Source organism: Oncorhynchus kisutch, unplaced genomic scaffold, assembly GCF_002021735.2.
Source record: "Oncorhynchus kisutch isolate 150728-3 unplaced genomic scaffold, Okis_V2 scaffold1017, whole genome shotgun sequence".
Classification (NCBI taxonomy): domain Eukaryota; kingdom Metazoa; phylum Chordata; class Actinopteri; order Salmoniformes; family Salmonidae; genus Oncorhynchus; species Oncorhynchus kisutch.
In genome coordinates this window covers 70,748-87,395 of record NW_022262962.1, presented here as the reverse complement: position 1 = coordinate 87,395, position 16,648 = coordinate 70,748, and the positions used below count along the sequence as shown (strand labels likewise).

The window sequence follows — 16,648 nt, the reverse complement described above, 5'->3', positions numbered from 1 at the left end:
GACTTAGTCGCTGTATTTAGCAAGTATTCAGACCCCTCTGAATACTTGCAGACATTTTCATTTTACTCACTTTTTGTCTCTTCCACAATGTTATTCCTCACTCCTACAGTGTCCATCACAATTACATGCACATGGACAATTATGCAAATTAGGTGATGACATCATTTAGCAACTTCTAGTGACTTTTAGGACAGCCAATAGCTACTTTCCTTACTGAGGTGTTGGCAACACTGCTAACTTTAAACATCGGCTATCTGAGCAGCTAACTGATCGCTGCAGCTGTACAAAGCCCATCTGTAAATAGCCCACCCAATCTACCTACCTCATCCCCATATTGTTTTAATATACTTTCTGCTCTTTGCACACCAGTATTTCTACTTGCACATCATCATCTGCTCATCTATCACTCCAGTGTTAATTTGCTAAATTGTAAATACTTCGCTACTATGGCCTATTTATTGCCTTACCTCCATTTGCACGCACTGTATATAGACTTTCTTTTTTTTCTTCTATTGTGTTATTGACTGTACGCTTGTTTATTCCATCTGTAACTCTGTGTTGTTGTTTGTGTTGCGCTGCTTTGCTTTATCTTGGCCAGGTCGCAGTTGAATATGAAAACTTGTTCTCAACTAGCTTACCTGATTAATTATAGGTGAAATGTAAAAAATAAGAAAAAACCATTTCTTTCCCAGAAAGGGGATGTAGCTCAGTGGTAGAGCGCATGCTTCGCATGTATGAGGTCCTGGGTTCAATCCCCAGCTTCTCCATTAAAGCTTTTGCAATGGCCCATCTCCTACTTTCCAGGATATTGAAATTCTCAGCAGGAAACAGAGACGTGCTAAATAATTTGCTCTTGTAATCTGAAGAACATGTGTTCAATCCCTGTTCGTACATTTATGTAACAGAAGTGGCATGGTTGCCAACTTCAATTGCATCATTTTCAAAAACTGAAGTTCATGGGTTAGATGACTGTCCATACTTGCTTGTATTTAGAATTGCTGCTATCATTTCATTGTAGTTTCAATGGAGTGGTGTATATAAAAAGTACATTGTATTAATATTGCATTTTATCTGCAAATAAAATTGGATCGAAGCTCAGAGGGGGAGTGCATGCTATTTTAGTACTTGGTTCAATCCCAAGGTTCTCCACTGAGTATTTGTGTGCCAAATTCACATTACACAACTCCTACTTTCCAGAATGTTGAAATTCTCACAGGAAACAGAGATGTTATTTGTGTGCCAAATTCACATTACACAACTACTACTTTCCAGAATATTGATAAATATCTTGCAGCATAGAGTGGCATGGTGGCCAAGCGGTAAGGCGTCGGTCTTGTAAACCGAAGATCATGGGTTCAAATCCCATCCGTGCCTTACTGAAAGATAGCTGGTACCATGGGAAGGTTCTTTCACTGGAGGACTTTGAAGAAAAAAAAAAGTTCTCAAAATGGCAACCCTGCTATTATATAGTAAGGGGATGTACCTCTACGGTAGAGCTAATACTTGAAATGCATGCGCTCTGAAGTTAATCCCCAAATTTTCTGATGAGTATATTTAGTTGTGAAATGAGCTTTTGCACAACTCTACTTTCCAGAATGTTGACATTTTAAGAAGGAAATAGATGTGCTAAGTCATCTGTTTTTGTAAACTGAAGCACATGGGTTCAATCCTGGGTTCAAGCCTTGTTCGACGTTTATGGAAGCTAGATGATATTATGGAAATGTACTTTCATTAGAACAGTGTAAAGAAAGGGTCAATTGTATTGATATGGCCACTACGACCTGTATGCTCTAGTCGGCTGGCCCTCGCTACATATTCGTCGCCAGACCCACTGGTTCCAGGTCATCTTTTTAGTCTATGCTAGGTAAAGCTCCGCCTTATCTCAGCTCACTGGTCACGATAACAACACCCACCCGTAGCACGCGTTCCAGCAGGTATATCTCACTGGTCATCCCCAAAGCCAACACCTCCTTTGGCCGCCTTTCCTTCCAGTTCTCTGCTGACAATGACTGGAACGAATTGCAAAAATCGCTGAAGCTGGAGACATATTTCCCTCACTAACTTTCAGTGTTGCCAACTTAGCGACTTAGTCGCTGTATTTAGCAAGTATTCAGACCCCTCTGAATACTTGCAGACATTTTCATTTTACTCACTTTTTGTCTCTTCCACAATGTTATTCCTCACTCCTACAGTGTCCATCACAATTACATGCACATGGACAATTATGCAAATTAGGTGATGACATCATTTAGCAACTTCTAGTGACTTTTAGGACAGCCAATAGCTACTTTCCTTACTGAGGTGTTGGCAACACTGCTAACTTTAAACATCGGCTATCTGAGCAGCTAACTGATCGCTGCAGCTGTACAAAGCCCATCTGTAAATAGCCCACCCAATCTACCTACCTCATCCCCATATTGTTTTAATATACTTTCTGCTCTTTGCACACCAGTATTTCTACTTGCACATCATCATCTGCTCATCTATCACTCCAGTGTTAATTTGCTAAATTGTAAATACTTCGCTACTATGGCCTATTTCTTGCCTTACCTCCATTTGCACGCACTGTATATAGACTTTCTTTTTTTTCTTCTATTGTGTTATTGACTGTACGCTTGTTTATTCCATCTGTAACTCTGTGTTGTTGTTTGTGTTGCGCTGCTTTGCTTTATCTTGGCCAGGTCGCAGTTGAATATGAAAACTTGTTCTCAACTAGCTTACCTGATTAATTATAGGTGAAATTTAAAAAAATAAGAAAAAACCATTTCTTTCCCAGAAAGGGGATGTAGCTCAGTGGTAGAGTGCATGCTTCGCATGTATGAGGTCCTGGGTTCAATCCCCAGCTTCTCCATTCAAATTTTTGCAATGGCCCATCTCCTACTTTCCAGAATGTTGAAATTCTCAGCAGGAAACAGAGACGTGCTAAATAATTTGCTCTTGTAATCTGAAGAACATGTGTTCAATCCCTGTTTGTACATTTATGTAACAGAAGTGGCATGGTTGCCAACTTCAATTGCATCATTTTCAAAAACTGAAGTTCATGGGTTAGATGACTGTCCATACTTGCGTGTATTTAGAATTGCTGCTATCATTTCATTGTAGTTTCAATGGAGTGGTGTATATAAAAAGTACATTGTATTAATATTGCATTTTATCTGCAAATAAAATTGGATCGAAGCTCAGAGGGGGAGTGCATGCTATTTTAGTACTTGGTTCAATCCCAAGGTTCTCCACTGAGTATTTGTGTGCCAAATTCACATTACACAACTCCTACTTTCCAGAATGTTGAAATTCTCACAGGAAACAGAGATGTTATTTGTGTGCCAAATTCACATTACACAACTACTACTTTCCAGAATATTGATAAATATCTTGAAGCATAGAGTGGCATGGTGGCCAAGCGGTAAGGCGTCGGTCTTGTAAACCGAAGATCATGGGTTCAAATCCCATCCGTGCCTTACTGAAAGATAGCTGGTACCATGGGAAGGTTCTTTCACTGGAGGACTTTGAAGAAAAAAAAAAGTTCTCAAAATGGCAACCCTGCTATTATATAGTAAGGGGATGAACCTCTACGGTAGAGCTAATACTTGAAATGCATGCGCTCTGAAGTTAATCCCCAAATTTTCTGATGAGTATATTTAGTTGTGAAATGAGCTTTTGCACAACTCTACTTTCCAGAATGTTGACATTTTAAGAAGGAAATAGATGTGCTAAGTCATCTGTTTTTGTAAACTGAAGCACATGGGTTCAATCCTGGGTTCAAGCCTTGTTCGACGTTTATGGAAGCTAGATGATATTATGGAAATGTACTTTCATTAGAACAGTGTAAAGAAAGGGTCAATTGTATTGATATGGCCACTACGACCTGTATGCTCTAGTCGGCTGGCCCTCGCTACATATTCGTCGCCAGACCCACTGGTTCCAGGTCATCTTTTTAGTCTATGCTAGGTAAAGCTCCGCCTTATCTCAGCTCACTGGTCACGATAACAACACCCACCCGTAGCACGCGTTCCAGCAGGTATATCTCACTGGTCATCCCCAAAGCCAACACCTCCTTTGGCCGCCTTTCCTTCCAGTTCTCTGCTGACAATGACTGGAACGAATTGCAAAAATCGCTGAAGCTGGAGACATATTTCCCTCACTAACTTTCAGTGTTGCCAACTTAGCGACTTAGTCGCTGTATTTAGCAAGTATTCAGACCCCTCTGAATACTTGCAGACATTTTCATTTTACTCACTTTTTGTCTCTTCCACAATGTTATTCCTCACTCCTACAGTGTCCATCACAATTACATGCACATGGACAATTATGCAAATTAGGTGATGACATCATTTAGCAACTTCTAGTGACTTTTAGGACAGCCAATAGCTACTTTCCTTACTGAGGTGTTGGCAACACTGCTAACTTTAAACATCGGCTATCTGAGCAGCTAACTGATCGCTGCAGCTGTACAAAGCCCATCTGTAAATAGCCCACCCAATCTACCTACCTCATCCCCATATTGTTTTAATATACTTTCTGCTCTTTGCACACCAGTATTTCTACTTGCACATCATCATCTGCTCATCTATCACTCCAGTGTTAATTTGCTAAATTGTAAATACTTCGCTACTATGGCCTATTTCTTGCCTTACCTCCATTTGCACGCACTGTATATAGACTTTCTTTTTTTTCTTCTATTGTGTTATTGACTGTACGCTTGTTTATTCCATCTGTAACTCTGTGTTGTTGTTTGTGTTGCGCTGCTTTGCTTTATCTTGGCCAGGTCGCAGTTGAATATGAAAACTTGTTCTCAACTAGCTTACCTGATTAATTATAGGTGAAATGTAAAAAAATAAGAAAAAACCATTTCTTTCCCAGAAAGGGGATGTAGCTCAGTGGTAGAGCGCATGCTTCGCATGTATGAGGTCCTGGGTTCAATCCCCAGCTTCTCCATTCACATTTTTGCAATGGCCCATCTCCTACTTTCCAGAATGTTGAAATTCTCAGCAGGAAACAGAGACGTGCTAAATAATTTGCTCTTGTAATCTGAAGAACATGTGTTCAATCCCTGTTCGTACATTTATGTAACAGAAGTGGCATGGTTGCCAACTTCAATTGCATCATTTTCAAAAACTGAAGTTCATGGGTTAGATGACTGTCCATACTTGCGTGTATTTAGAATTGCTGCTATCATTTCATTGTAGTTTCAATGGAGTGGTGTATATAAAAAGTACATTGTATTAATATTGCATTTTATCTGCAAATAAAATTGGATCGAAGCTCAGAGGGGGAGTGCATGCTATTTTAGTACTTGGTTCAATCCCAAGGTTCTCCACTGAGTATTTGTGTGCCAAATTCACATTACACAACTCCTACTTTCCAGAATGTTGAAATTCTCACAGGAAACAGAGATGTTATTTGTGTGCCAAATTCACATTACACAACTACTACTTTCCAGAATATTGATAAATATCTTGAAGCATAGAGTGGCATGGTGGCCAAGCGGTAAGGCGTCGGTCTTGTAAACCGAAGATCATGGGTTCAAATCCCATCCGTGCCTTACTGAAAGATAGCTGGTACCATGGGAAGGTTCTTTCACTGGAGGACTTTGAAGAAAAAAAAAAGTTCTCAAAATGGCAACCCTGCTATTATATAGTAAGGGGATGAACCTCTACGGTAGAGCTAACACTTGAAATGCATGCGCTCTGAAGTTAATCCCCAAATTTTCTGATGAGTATATTTAGTTGTGAAATGAGCTTTTGCACAACTCTACTTTCCAGAATGTTGACATTTTAAGAAGGAAATAGATGTGCTAAGTCATCTGTTTTTGTAAACTGAAGCACATGGGTTCAATCCTGGGTTCAAGCCTTGTTCGACGTTTATGGAAGCTAGATGATATTATGGAAATGTACTTTCATTAGAACAGTGTAAAGAAAGGGTCAATTGTATTGATATGGCCACTACGACCTGTATGCTCTAGTCGGCTGGCCCTCGCTACATATTCGTCGCCAGACCCACTGGTTCCAGGTCATCTTTTTAGTCTATGCTAGGTAAAGCTCCGCCTTATCTCAGCTCACTGGTCACGATAACAACACCCACCCGTAGCACGCGTTCCAGCAGGTATATCTCACTGGTCATCCCCAAAGCCAACACCTCCTTTGGCCGCCTTTCCTTCCAGTTCTCTGCTGACAATGACTGGAACGAATTGCAAAAATCGCTGAAGCTGGAGACATATTTCCCTCACTAACTTTCAGTGTTGCCAACTTAGCGACTTAGTCGCTGTATTTAGCAAGTATTCAGACCCCTCTGAATACTTGCAGACATTTTCATTTTACTCACTTTTTGTCTCTTCCACAATGTTATTCCTCACTCCTACAGTGTCCATCACAATTACATGCACATGGACAATTATGCAAATTAGGTGATGACATCATTTAGCAACTTCTAGTGACTTTTAGGACAGCCAATAGCTACTTTCCTTACTGAGGTGTTGGCAACACTGCTAACTTTAAACATCGGCTATCTGAGCAGCTAACTGATCGCTGCAGCTGTACAAAGCCCATCTGTAAATAGCCCACCCAATCTACCTACCTCATCCCCATATTGTTTTAATATACTTTCTGCTCTTTGCACACCAGTATTTCTACTTGCACATCATCATCTGCTCATCTATCACTCCAGTGTTAATTTGCTAAATTGTAAATACTTCGCTACTATGGCCTATTTCTTGCCTTACCTCCATTTGCACGCACTGTATATAGACTTTCTTTTTTTTCTTCTATTGTGTTATTGACTGTACGCTTGTTTATTCCATCTGTAACTCTGTGTTGTTGTTTGTGTTGCGCTGCTTTGCTTTATCTTGGCCAGGTCGCAGTTGAATATGAAAACTTGTTCTCAACTAGCTTACCTGATTAATTATAGGTGAAATGTAAAAAAATAAGAAAAAACCATTTCTTTCCCAGAAAGGGGATGTAGCTCAGTGGTAGAGTGCATGCTTCGCATGTATGAGGTCCTGGGTTCAATCCCCAGCTTCTCCATTCAAATTTTTGCAATGGCCCATCTCCTACTTTCCAGAATGTTGAAATTCTCAGCAGGAAACAGAGACGTGCTAAATAATTTGCTCTTGTAATCTGAAGAACATGTGTTCAATCCCTGTTCGTACATTTATGTAACAGAAGTGGCATGGTTGCCAACTTCAATTGCATCATTTTCAAAAACTGAAGTTCATGGGTTAGATGACTGTCCATACTTGCGTGTATTTAGAATTGCTGCTATCATTTCATTGTAGTTTCAATGGAGTGGTGTATATAAAAAGTACATTGTATTAATATTGCATTTTATCTGCAAATAAAATTGGATCGAAGCTCAGAGGGGGAGTGCATGCTATTTTAGTACTTGGTTCAATCCCAAGGTTCTCCACTGAGTATTTGTGTGCCAAATTCACATTACACAACTCCTACTTTCCAGAATGTTGAAATTCTCACAGGAAACAGAGATGTTATTTGTGTGCCAAATTCACATTACACAACTACTACTTTCCAGAATATTGATAAATATCTTGCAGCATAGAGTGGCATGGTGGCCAAGCGGTAAGGCGTCGGTCTTGTAAACCGAAGATCATGGGTTCAAATCCCATCCGTGCCTTACTGAAAGATAGCTGGTACCATGGGAAGGTTCTTTCACTGGAGGACTTTGAAGAAAAAAAAAAGTTCTCAAAATGGCAACCCTGCTATTATATAGTAAGGGGATGTACCTCTACGGTAGAGCTAATACTTGAAATGCATGTGCTCTGAAGTGAATCCCCAAATTTTCTGATGAGTATATTTAGTTGTGAAATGAGCTTTTGCACAACTCTACTTTCCAGAATGTTGACATTTTAAGAAGGAAATAGATGTGCTAAGTCATCTGTTTTTGTAAACTGAAGCACATGGGTTCAATCCTGGGTTCAAGCCTTGTTCGACGTTTATGGAAGCTAGATGATATTATGGAAATGTACTTTCATTAGAACAGTGTAAAGAAAGGGTCAATTGTATTGATATGGCCACTACGACCTGTATGCTCTAGTCGGCTGGCCCTCGCTACATATTCGTCGCCAGACCCACTGGTTCCAGGTCATCTTTTTAGTCTATGCTAGGTAAAGCTCCGCCTTATCTCAGCTCACTGGTCACGATAACAACACCCACCCGTAGCACGCGTTCCAGCAGGTATATCTCACTGGTCATCCCCAAAGCCAACACCTCCTTTGGCCGCCTTTCCTTCCAGTTCTCTGCTGACAATGACTGGAACGAATTGCAAAAATCGCTGAAGCTGGAGACATATTTCCCTCACTAACTTTCAGTGTTGCCAACTTAGCGACTTAGTCGCTGTATTTAGCAAGTATTCAGACCCCTCTGAATACTTGCAGACATTTTCATTTTACTCACTTTTTGTCTCTTCCACAATGTTATTCCTCACTCCTACAGTGTCCATCACAATTACATGCACATGGACAATTATGCAAATTAGGTGATGACATCATTTAGCAACTTCTAGTGACTTTTAGGACAGCCAATAGCTACTTTCCTTACTGAGGTGTTGGCAACACTGCTAACTTTAAACATCGGCTATCTGAGCAGCTAACTGATCGCTGCAGCTGTACAAAGCCCATCTGTAAATAGCCCACCCAATCTACCTACCTCATCCCCATATTGTTTTAATATACTTTCTGCTCTTTGCACACCAGTATTTCTACTTGCACATCATCATCTGCTCATCTATCACTCCAGTGTTAATTTGCTAAATTGTAAATACTTCGCTACTATGGCCTATTTCTTGCCTTACCTCCATTTGCACGCACTGTATATAGACTTTCTTTTTTTTCTTCTATTGTGTTATTGACTGTACGCTTGTTTATTCCATCTGTAACTCTGTGTTGTTGTTTGTGTTGCGCTGCTTTGCTTTATCTTGGCCAGGTCGCAGTTGAATATGAAAACTTGTTCTCAACTAGCTTACCTGATTAATTATAGGTGAAATTTAAAAAAATAAGAAAAAACCATTTCTTTCCCAGAAAGGGGATGTAGCTCAGTGGTAGAGCGCATGCTTCGCATGTATGAGGTCCTGGGTTCAATCCCCAGCTTCTCCATTCAAATTTTTGCAATGGCCCATCTCCTACTTTCCAGAATGTTGAAATTCTCAGCAGGAAACAGAGACGTGCTAAATAATTTGCTCTTGTAATCTGAAGAACATGTGTTCAATCCCTGTTCGTACATTTATGTAACAGAAGTGGCATGGTTGCCAACTTCAATTGCATCATTTTCAAAAACTGAAGTTCATGGGTTAGATGACTGTCCATACTTGCGTGTATTTAGAATTGCTGCTATCATTTCATTGTAGTTTCAATGGAGTGGTGTATATAAAAAGTACATTGTATTAATATTGCATTTTATCTGCAAATAAAATTGGATCGAAGCTCAGAGGGGGAGTGCATGCTATTTTAGTACTTGGTTCAATCCCAAGGTTCTCCACTGAGTATTTGTGTGCCAAATTCACATTACACAACTCCTACTTTCCAGAATGTTGAAATTCTCACAGGAAACAGAGATGTTATTTGTGTGCCAAATTCACATTACACAACTACTACTTTCCAGAATATTGATAAATATCTTGCAGCATAGAGTGGCATGGTGGCCAAGCGGTAAGGCGTCGGTCTTGTAAACCGAAGATCATGGGTTCAAATCCCATCCGTGCCTTACAGAAATATAGCTGGTACCATGGGAAGGTTCTTTCACTGGAGGACTTTGAAGAAAAAAAAACTTCTCATAATGGCAACCCTGCTATTATATAGTAAGGGGATGTACCTCTACGGTAGAGCTAATACTTGAAATGCATGTGCTCTGAAGTGAATCCCAAAATTTTCTGATGAGTATATTTAGTTGTGAAATTAGCTTTTGCACAACTCTACTTTCCAGAATGTTGACATTTTAAGAAGGAAATAGATGTGCTAAGTCATCTGTTTTTGTAAACTGAAGCACATGGGTTCAATCCTGGGTTCAAGCCTTGTTCGACGTTTATGGAAGCTAGATGATATTATGGAAATGTACTTTCATTAGAACAGTGTAAAGAAAGGGTCAATTGTATTGATATGGCCACTACGACCTGTATGCTCTAGTCGGCTGGCCCTCGCTACATATTCGTCGCCAGACCCACTGGTTCCAGGCCATCTTTTTAGTCTATGCTAGGTAAAGCTCCGCCTTATCTCAGCTCACTGGTCACGATAACAACACCCACCCGTAGCACGCGTTCCAGCAGGTATATCTCACTGGTCATCCCCAAAGCCAACACCTCCTTTGGCCGCCTTTCCTTCCAGTTCTCTGCTGACAATGACTGGAACGAATTGCAAAAATCGCTGAAGCTGGAGACATATTTCCCTCACTAACTTTCAGTGTTGCCAACTTAGCGACTTAGTCGCTGTATTTAGCAAGTATTCAGACCCCTCTGAATACTTGCAGACATTTTCATTTTACTCACTTTTTGTCTCTTCCACAATGTTATTCCTCACTCCTACAGTGTCCATCACAATTACATGCACATGGACAATTATGCAAATTAGGTGATGACATCATTTAGCAACTTCTAGTGACTTTTAGGACAGCCAATAGCTACTTTCCTTACTGAGGTGTTGGCAACACTGCTAACTTTAAACATCGGCTATCTGAGCAGCTAACTGATCGCTGCAGCTGTACAAAGCCCATCTGTAAATAGCCCACCCAATCTACCTACCTCATCCCCATATTGTTTTAATATACTTTCTGCTCTTTGCACACCAGTATTTCTACTTGCACATCATCATCTGCTCATCTATCACTCCAGTGTTAATTTGCTAAATTGTAAATACTTCGCTACTATGGCCTATTTCTTGCCTTACCTCCATTTGCACGCACTGTATATAGACTTTCTTTTTTTTCTTCTATTGTGTTATTGACTGTACGCTTGTTTATTCCATCTGTAACTCTGTGTTGTTGTTTGTGTTGCGCTGCTTTGCTTTATCTTGGCCAGGTCGCAGTTGAATATGAAAACTTGTTCTCAACTAGCTTCCCTGATTAATTATAGGTGAAATTTAAAAAAATAAGAAAAAACCATTTCTTTCCCAGAAAGGGGATGTCGCTCAGTGGTAGAGCGCATGCTTCGCATGTATGAGGTCCTGGGTTCAATCCCCAGCTTCTCTATTCAAATTTTTGCAATGGCCCATCTCCTACTTTCCAGAATGTTGAAATTCTCAGCAGGAAACAGAGACGTGCTAAATAATTTGCTCTTGTAATCTGAAGAACATGTGTTCAATCCCTGTTCGTACATTTATGTAACAGAAGTGGCATGGTTGCCAACTTCAATTGCATCATTTTCAAAAACTGAAGTTCATGGGTTAGATGACTGTCCATACTTGCGTGTATTTAGAATTGCTGCTATCATTTCATTGTAGTTTCAATGGAGTGGTGTATATAAAAAGTACATTGGATTAATATTGCATTTTATCTGCAAATAAAATTGGATCGAAGCTCAGAGGGGGAGTGCATGCTATTTTAGTACTTGGTTCAATCCCAAGGTTCTCCACTGAGTATTTGTGTGCCAAATTCACATTACACAACTCCTACTTTCCAGAATGTTGAAATTCTCACAGGAAACAGAGATGTTATTTGTGTGCCAAATTCACATTACACAACTACTACTTTCCAGAATATTGATAAATATCTTGCAGCATAGAGTGGCATGGTGGCCAAGCGGTAAGGCGTCGGTCTTGTAAACCGAAGGTCATGGGTTCAAATCCCATCCGTGCCTTACTGAAAGATAGCTGGTACCATGGGAAGGTTCTTTCACTGGAGGACTTTGAAGAAGAAAAAAAAGTTCTCAAAATGGCAACCCTGCTATTATATAGTAAGGGGATGTACCTCTACGGTAGAGCTAATACTTGAAATGCATGCGCTCTGAAGTTAATCCCCAAATTTTCTGATGAGTATATTTAGTTGTGAAATTAGCTTTTGCACAACTCTACTTTCCAGAATGTTGACATTTTAAGAAGGAAATAGATGTGCTAAGTCAACTTGCATATCATCATAGACTAGGCCGAAACGTTAATCTTTAACCTTGCCTGAATTAAACAATGCATTTTTTATAGTGAGCAAGAGTTGGGCTTTTTCCTTTTCTATGATGATGATAAAATTTTTGGCTGCACCTCAACTCAACGTTGGTTGAGCGCCCTCTGTTTTTTTGTTGTCAAATAATACATATATTTTTTAATGTACAAAGTCAATTATTCAAAGCATTAAACTTGTGATGTTTCCCACTTATTTACACAACCTACTCCACACTTACAAAGTGAAAGTTTATAGAAATTCAGAAATTAAGTAGTAAACAGAAGAAAAGCAGAATTGAGTTCAATTATAATGCAAATAATTTAATGGTCTATGGTTCAATCCCATTTCTGAAGGTCTGATGAATAATTAATATTGTTCCTCCTCTTCCTTGTGGCAGGCGCAGCAGCACACTGCCCTCCAAAGCCTGCAAAATAATCGCCGGACTGCCCCTTTCCTAGCTCTGCATGGTGTGGGGTGACATCCGGGATGACCACAGCAACATCCTCTGGAAAGGGAAAAAAGAGGATCAGGATGTAAACCGTAGCTTCTTAACACTGGCCAGTTGAAAGGTTCTGCTAAGATGTCATGACAAACGGCACCTGTCAGAGTGCTCTCTAAGTGTTACTCACCTGCTTGGATGTCAGCTGGCAGAGTGTCGAAGACGGCCATCGTGAGAGTCCTTTCTTCAGGTGTGACATGCTCAATCGATCCTATTTATTTGTACTGAAATCTTATTTTTTCTCTGCTGCTACTCGTGTTTTACAGAAACACGTTTGAGTGGGTTTTCTACAGTCTTGCGCATGTTGACACAAGCTGGAGAATGCATATGCTGCAAACCAGCACGACTATCAGGCATCAACTATAGACGAGTTTCACTCACTACTGCAGTTTGGAGTTAGGTTGATGTTAGAGGCTACTGGAGGAAGTTATGGGGCATACTTGAACTCTGTAAGGGAACATGAACCTTTCTACTCCTGCAAATTGTGACTAATAACCCTAATCAAATTCTACGAGATGGGTTTTTGAATGCAGTACTGTATTTTCATTGAAATGGCAGATTTGTATGATTTCACATAAAAATGTATGTAATGTATGTAAAGAAATTATTTTACTATTTTGTTTCAAAATGGTCCCTCTGGCATGCATATTTCTGTATGATTTAACACATGTTTGAATCCCACTTCCTTGATATTTTGAAGTTCATTTTAGTCCTCCTCCGTGCATGTTTTGTTCCATACCTGTGCCTTGGAGAAAAGAACTATAGCCCTCCAAGTCTAATACGCTATACACAACAGCAGCCTACAGTGTTAACTTATTGAGAATGTATATCATTGCATTTAACATTCAAACCTCTTTTGAACTCTTCAGATCTTAACCGGATCAAACTGGAATGTTAATATATTACCCTAAGTCAAACTGGTTTTGGTGTCTTAGACACAAAAGGTTGTTTTCTCCTCATAGTAAAAACACTGTTTCATGGTTTGGATTAAAAACACTGGGTATTTGTTACGTAGAACTTTGTGTTTTTTGGGGGGGAAAGCTATACTTAGCTCTACTGCTGTTTGTATAGAGGCCTAGTTAGAATTGTATTGCAATGACAGGTGAAGTGCTTGTTGAAATCATGCTGCCTTGCTGCTCATTCCTTAAAGTACTTATACCAACGAATACCTGTTTGTCTGTAGCCATAGCTGTTCTTAACCTGTTCAACTCTGACGCCCTCTGGTGGCATTTTATAAACGATGCATAATATTGTATACTGCCCTCATAAAGTACATTTCGGTCCTTACAGAAACATGCTTAGGGAAAGGGAAAGGGGAATACCTAGTCAGTTGTACAACTGAATGTATTCAACTAAAATGTGTCTTACGCATTTAACCCAACCACTCTGAATCAGAGATGTGCGGGGTCTGCCTTAATCGACATTCACGTCATCGGCGCCCGGGGAACAGTGGGTTAACTCCCTTGCTCAGGGGCAGAATGCCAGTTAAGTACTGTTAGAAAGCTAAGAACTGTGGGATTCTGATAATCGTCAGAAAAAATGTGACTATTACAGAGCCCGAGATAGGGGGGAGGTCCCAATTGTCAGTTGTTGGGGAATAAGAGATTTGAAAGTCTAGGTTCGACATGAAATATGTAACCAATTACTCTCTCTAAACATGTGCACATTTCCATAGGAACAGAGCCATTTTAAAAGTGCGGGGTTTGTGCAACGTTTATCGTTTGACAGGATATACACATGAGAAGAAAGCTGAAGTCTCTATCCATACATTGATGTAAATGTTCCCTTGTCTGAAAAAAAGAAAAAAAAAGACTGTAGCTCCTAAAGACATGATGGGCCACCACTTGGGTAGAAGCACTATATGGTCCTGTAGCCTACTTTGTCACATGTAAACAAGTTTAGGATGCCAAATGTTACCAAACATCCTACGCTTCCTTTAGTCCCAGTCAAACTTATCTTGACCTTTATCAACCCTACTGCATATTCCCTTTAGCTTTCATTTCAATTTCATTTTATTGTACTTTGTTTGGGATGGCACAAGACACTTAAAAAAAGTATGATTTTCTCATAACAATGGAATTTTAATTCTCTGTTGCTCAATACTGTATGCTATTCGCACACAGTTGTCTGTTGTAGATCTGGAACCACTGACAGAATAGGGGAGTATCTGTGGCCACGTGATAAAACACTAGTCTGGTATCAGTAGTCTGAAAATAGGAGGAAACCAGTTGGACATGTACATCAACATATGGCAGTTGACATTAATATTGTTAAAAACTCATCCTCGATGTCTCACACCTGTTGAATGAACTTGTGCCTTTGGCCAGGATCCAATTTTCCCACGGAGCTGGTGTGTAAAGGACCATATAAAATCATCTGAATGAGGCTTGTTCATGTTTCAGTGGGATTATAGCCTAGTTATAAACAGTTAGTTAATTTAGTGTGTCAGTTTGGTGGAGATCCAAAATGAATGTAAAATCCAGACAGTTGAGGAATGACACGCAGTATGACATGAGCGATACCAAAAACATAGCTACTGCAATCAGTTTACAACCAGGAGTTTCTTTTTTAAATTTGTTTATTGCTTAAACACAAATTTTAACACAGGCATAACCCAATAATGATCAAATTAGAAATCAAAGCAGTAGTAGGTTTTATGGGGAAAACATTCAATCAAATCTAATACACATGGTTAGCAGATGTTATTGCGAGTGTAAATGTTTGTGCTTCTAGTTCCGACCGTGCAGTAATATCGAACAAGTAATCTAACAATTTCACAACTACCTTATACACACACAAGTGTAAAGGAATTAATAGGAATATGTACATATAAATATATAATATATATATATATATATATAATATAAGTGACACATTTATTACATCATATTTGTAATTATTAAAGTGGCTAGAGATTGAGTCAGTGTGTTGGCAGCAGCCACTCAATGTTAGTGATGGCTGTTTAACAGTCTGATGGCCTTGAGATAGAAGCCGTTTTTCAGTCTCTCGGTCCCAGCTTTGATGCACCTGTACTGACCTCGCCTTCTGGATGACAGCAGGGTGAACAGGCAGTGGCTCGGGTGGTTGTTGTCCTTGATGGTCTTTTTTGCCTTCCTGTGACATCGGGTGGTGTAAGTGTCCTGGAGGGCAGGTCGTTTTTCCCCGGTGATACGTTGCGCAGTTGCTGTACCAGGCGGTGATACAGCCTGACAGGATGCTCTCAATTGTGCATCTGTAAAGGTTTGTGACCGTTTTTGGTGACAAGCCTCCCTGTATAAGCCATTTAGCAATAACTTTGACCCAAAGCGACGATCATGCTTGCTTCGTCCCGCAAAGTATTGTTCCTAGAGATACTGAATATGGCGTTAAGTGGAGACGTTATTTTCGTTTGAGTTGGTTGATCAAGGACGCAAGGCTACACGTACAGAAGTTTGTTGTGGGACGAAGCAATGGCCATGCACATAAACATTTTATGTATGGGTGCTCCCAGGAATCGAACCCATAATTCTTGCGTTGCAAGCGCCATGCTGTACCAACTGAGCTACAGGACCACAGACAACAAGAGTTTCTCTCAAGATTAGAATACTTGTTGTAGCTATACAGTAACACGTTAGCTAACGTGCAGTAGCTAGCCAGGGCTACAGTTTGCATCCATTCCATACTTGTTAATTCACGTTTAGCTCATGTAATTTGTAATAACTATCTCTGAAGTTTATTTTGCTGCCACCATGGTGAACCACGTGTATTTCTGCGTGGGCCACCATCTTTTCTCATTTCAACTTTGACCCTTCGCCTCTGTACCCAACAACACATGTAATGCTTCTGTCCTCGTTTATTCAAAACTGGTTTGTAGTCGCCCTCAAGCGTTCATCTCAAATTACTGCATTTGATTTGTTATTTTTATTTTATTAAATGATTTAACCTTATTTAACGAGGCAAGTCAGTTAAGAAAACATTCTTATTTACAATGTTATGTATTGCTCATCATTGGTGTCGGCTGTGGTTTACTTATTTATTTGTTGTCTCATCACATTATTGTACAAAAAAACGGAAACGTAGC

General features: G+C 39.9%; 12 non-coding genes across 12 annotated transcripts; all 12 read left to right on the top strand.

Moving 5' to 3' along the window:
* Window positions 1-695: 695 nt before the first annotated feature.
* trnaa-cgc (transfer RNA alanine (anticodon CGC)) lies at window positions 696-767 on the top strand. Its single transcript has one exon. It is a non-coding gene; the product is annotated as a tRNA-Ala (tRNA).
* A 535-nt stretch (window positions 768-1,302) lies between these two features.
* On the top strand, window positions 1,303-1,374 carry trnat-ugu (transfer RNA threonine (anticodon UGU)). Its single transcript has one exon. It is a non-coding gene; the product is annotated as a tRNA-Thr (tRNA).
* Window positions 1,375-2,779: 1,405 nt separating this feature from the next.
* trnaa-cgc (transfer RNA alanine (anticodon CGC)) lies at window positions 2,780-2,851 on the top strand. Its single transcript has one exon. It is a non-coding gene; the product is annotated as a tRNA-Ala (tRNA).
* A 535-nt stretch (window positions 2,852-3,386) lies between these two features.
* Window positions 3,387-3,458, top strand: trnat-ugu (transfer RNA threonine (anticodon UGU)). Its single transcript has one exon. It is a non-coding gene; the product is annotated as a tRNA-Thr (tRNA).
* Window positions 3,459-4,863: 1,405 nt separating this feature from the next.
* trnaa-cgc (transfer RNA alanine (anticodon CGC)) lies at window positions 4,864-4,935 on the top strand. The gene has a single exon. It is a non-coding gene; the product is annotated as a tRNA-Ala (tRNA).
* Window positions 4,936-5,470: 535 nt separating this feature from the next.
* trnat-ugu (transfer RNA threonine (anticodon UGU)) lies at window positions 5,471-5,542 on the top strand. Its single transcript has one exon. It is a non-coding gene; the product is annotated as a tRNA-Thr (tRNA).
* A 1,405-nt stretch (window positions 5,543-6,947) lies between these two features.
* trnaa-cgc (transfer RNA alanine (anticodon CGC)) lies at window positions 6,948-7,019 on the top strand. The gene has a single exon. It is a non-coding gene; the product is annotated as a tRNA-Ala (tRNA).
* A 535-nt stretch (window positions 7,020-7,554) lies between these two features.
* On the top strand, window positions 7,555-7,626 carry trnat-ugu (transfer RNA threonine (anticodon UGU)). Its single transcript has one exon. It is a non-coding gene; the product is annotated as a tRNA-Thr (tRNA).
* A 1,405-nt stretch (window positions 7,627-9,031) lies between these two features.
* On the top strand, window positions 9,032-9,103 carry trnaa-cgc (transfer RNA alanine (anticodon CGC)). Its single transcript has one exon. It is a non-coding gene; the product is annotated as a tRNA-Ala (tRNA).
* A 535-nt stretch (window positions 9,104-9,638) lies between these two features.
* On the top strand, window positions 9,639-9,710 carry trnat-ugu (transfer RNA threonine (anticodon UGU)). Its single transcript has one exon. It is a non-coding gene; the product is annotated as a tRNA-Thr (tRNA).
* Window positions 9,711-11,114: 1,404 nt separating this feature from the next.
* Window positions 11,115-11,186, top strand: trnaa-cgc (transfer RNA alanine (anticodon CGC)). The gene has a single exon. It is a non-coding gene; the product is annotated as a tRNA-Ala (tRNA).
* Window positions 11,187-11,721: 535 nt separating this feature from the next.
* Window positions 11,722-11,793, top strand: trnat-ugu (transfer RNA threonine (anticodon UGU)). Its single transcript has one exon. It is a non-coding gene; the product is annotated as a tRNA-Thr (tRNA).
* The last annotated feature ends 4,855 nt before the right edge of the window (window positions 11,794-16,648 follow it).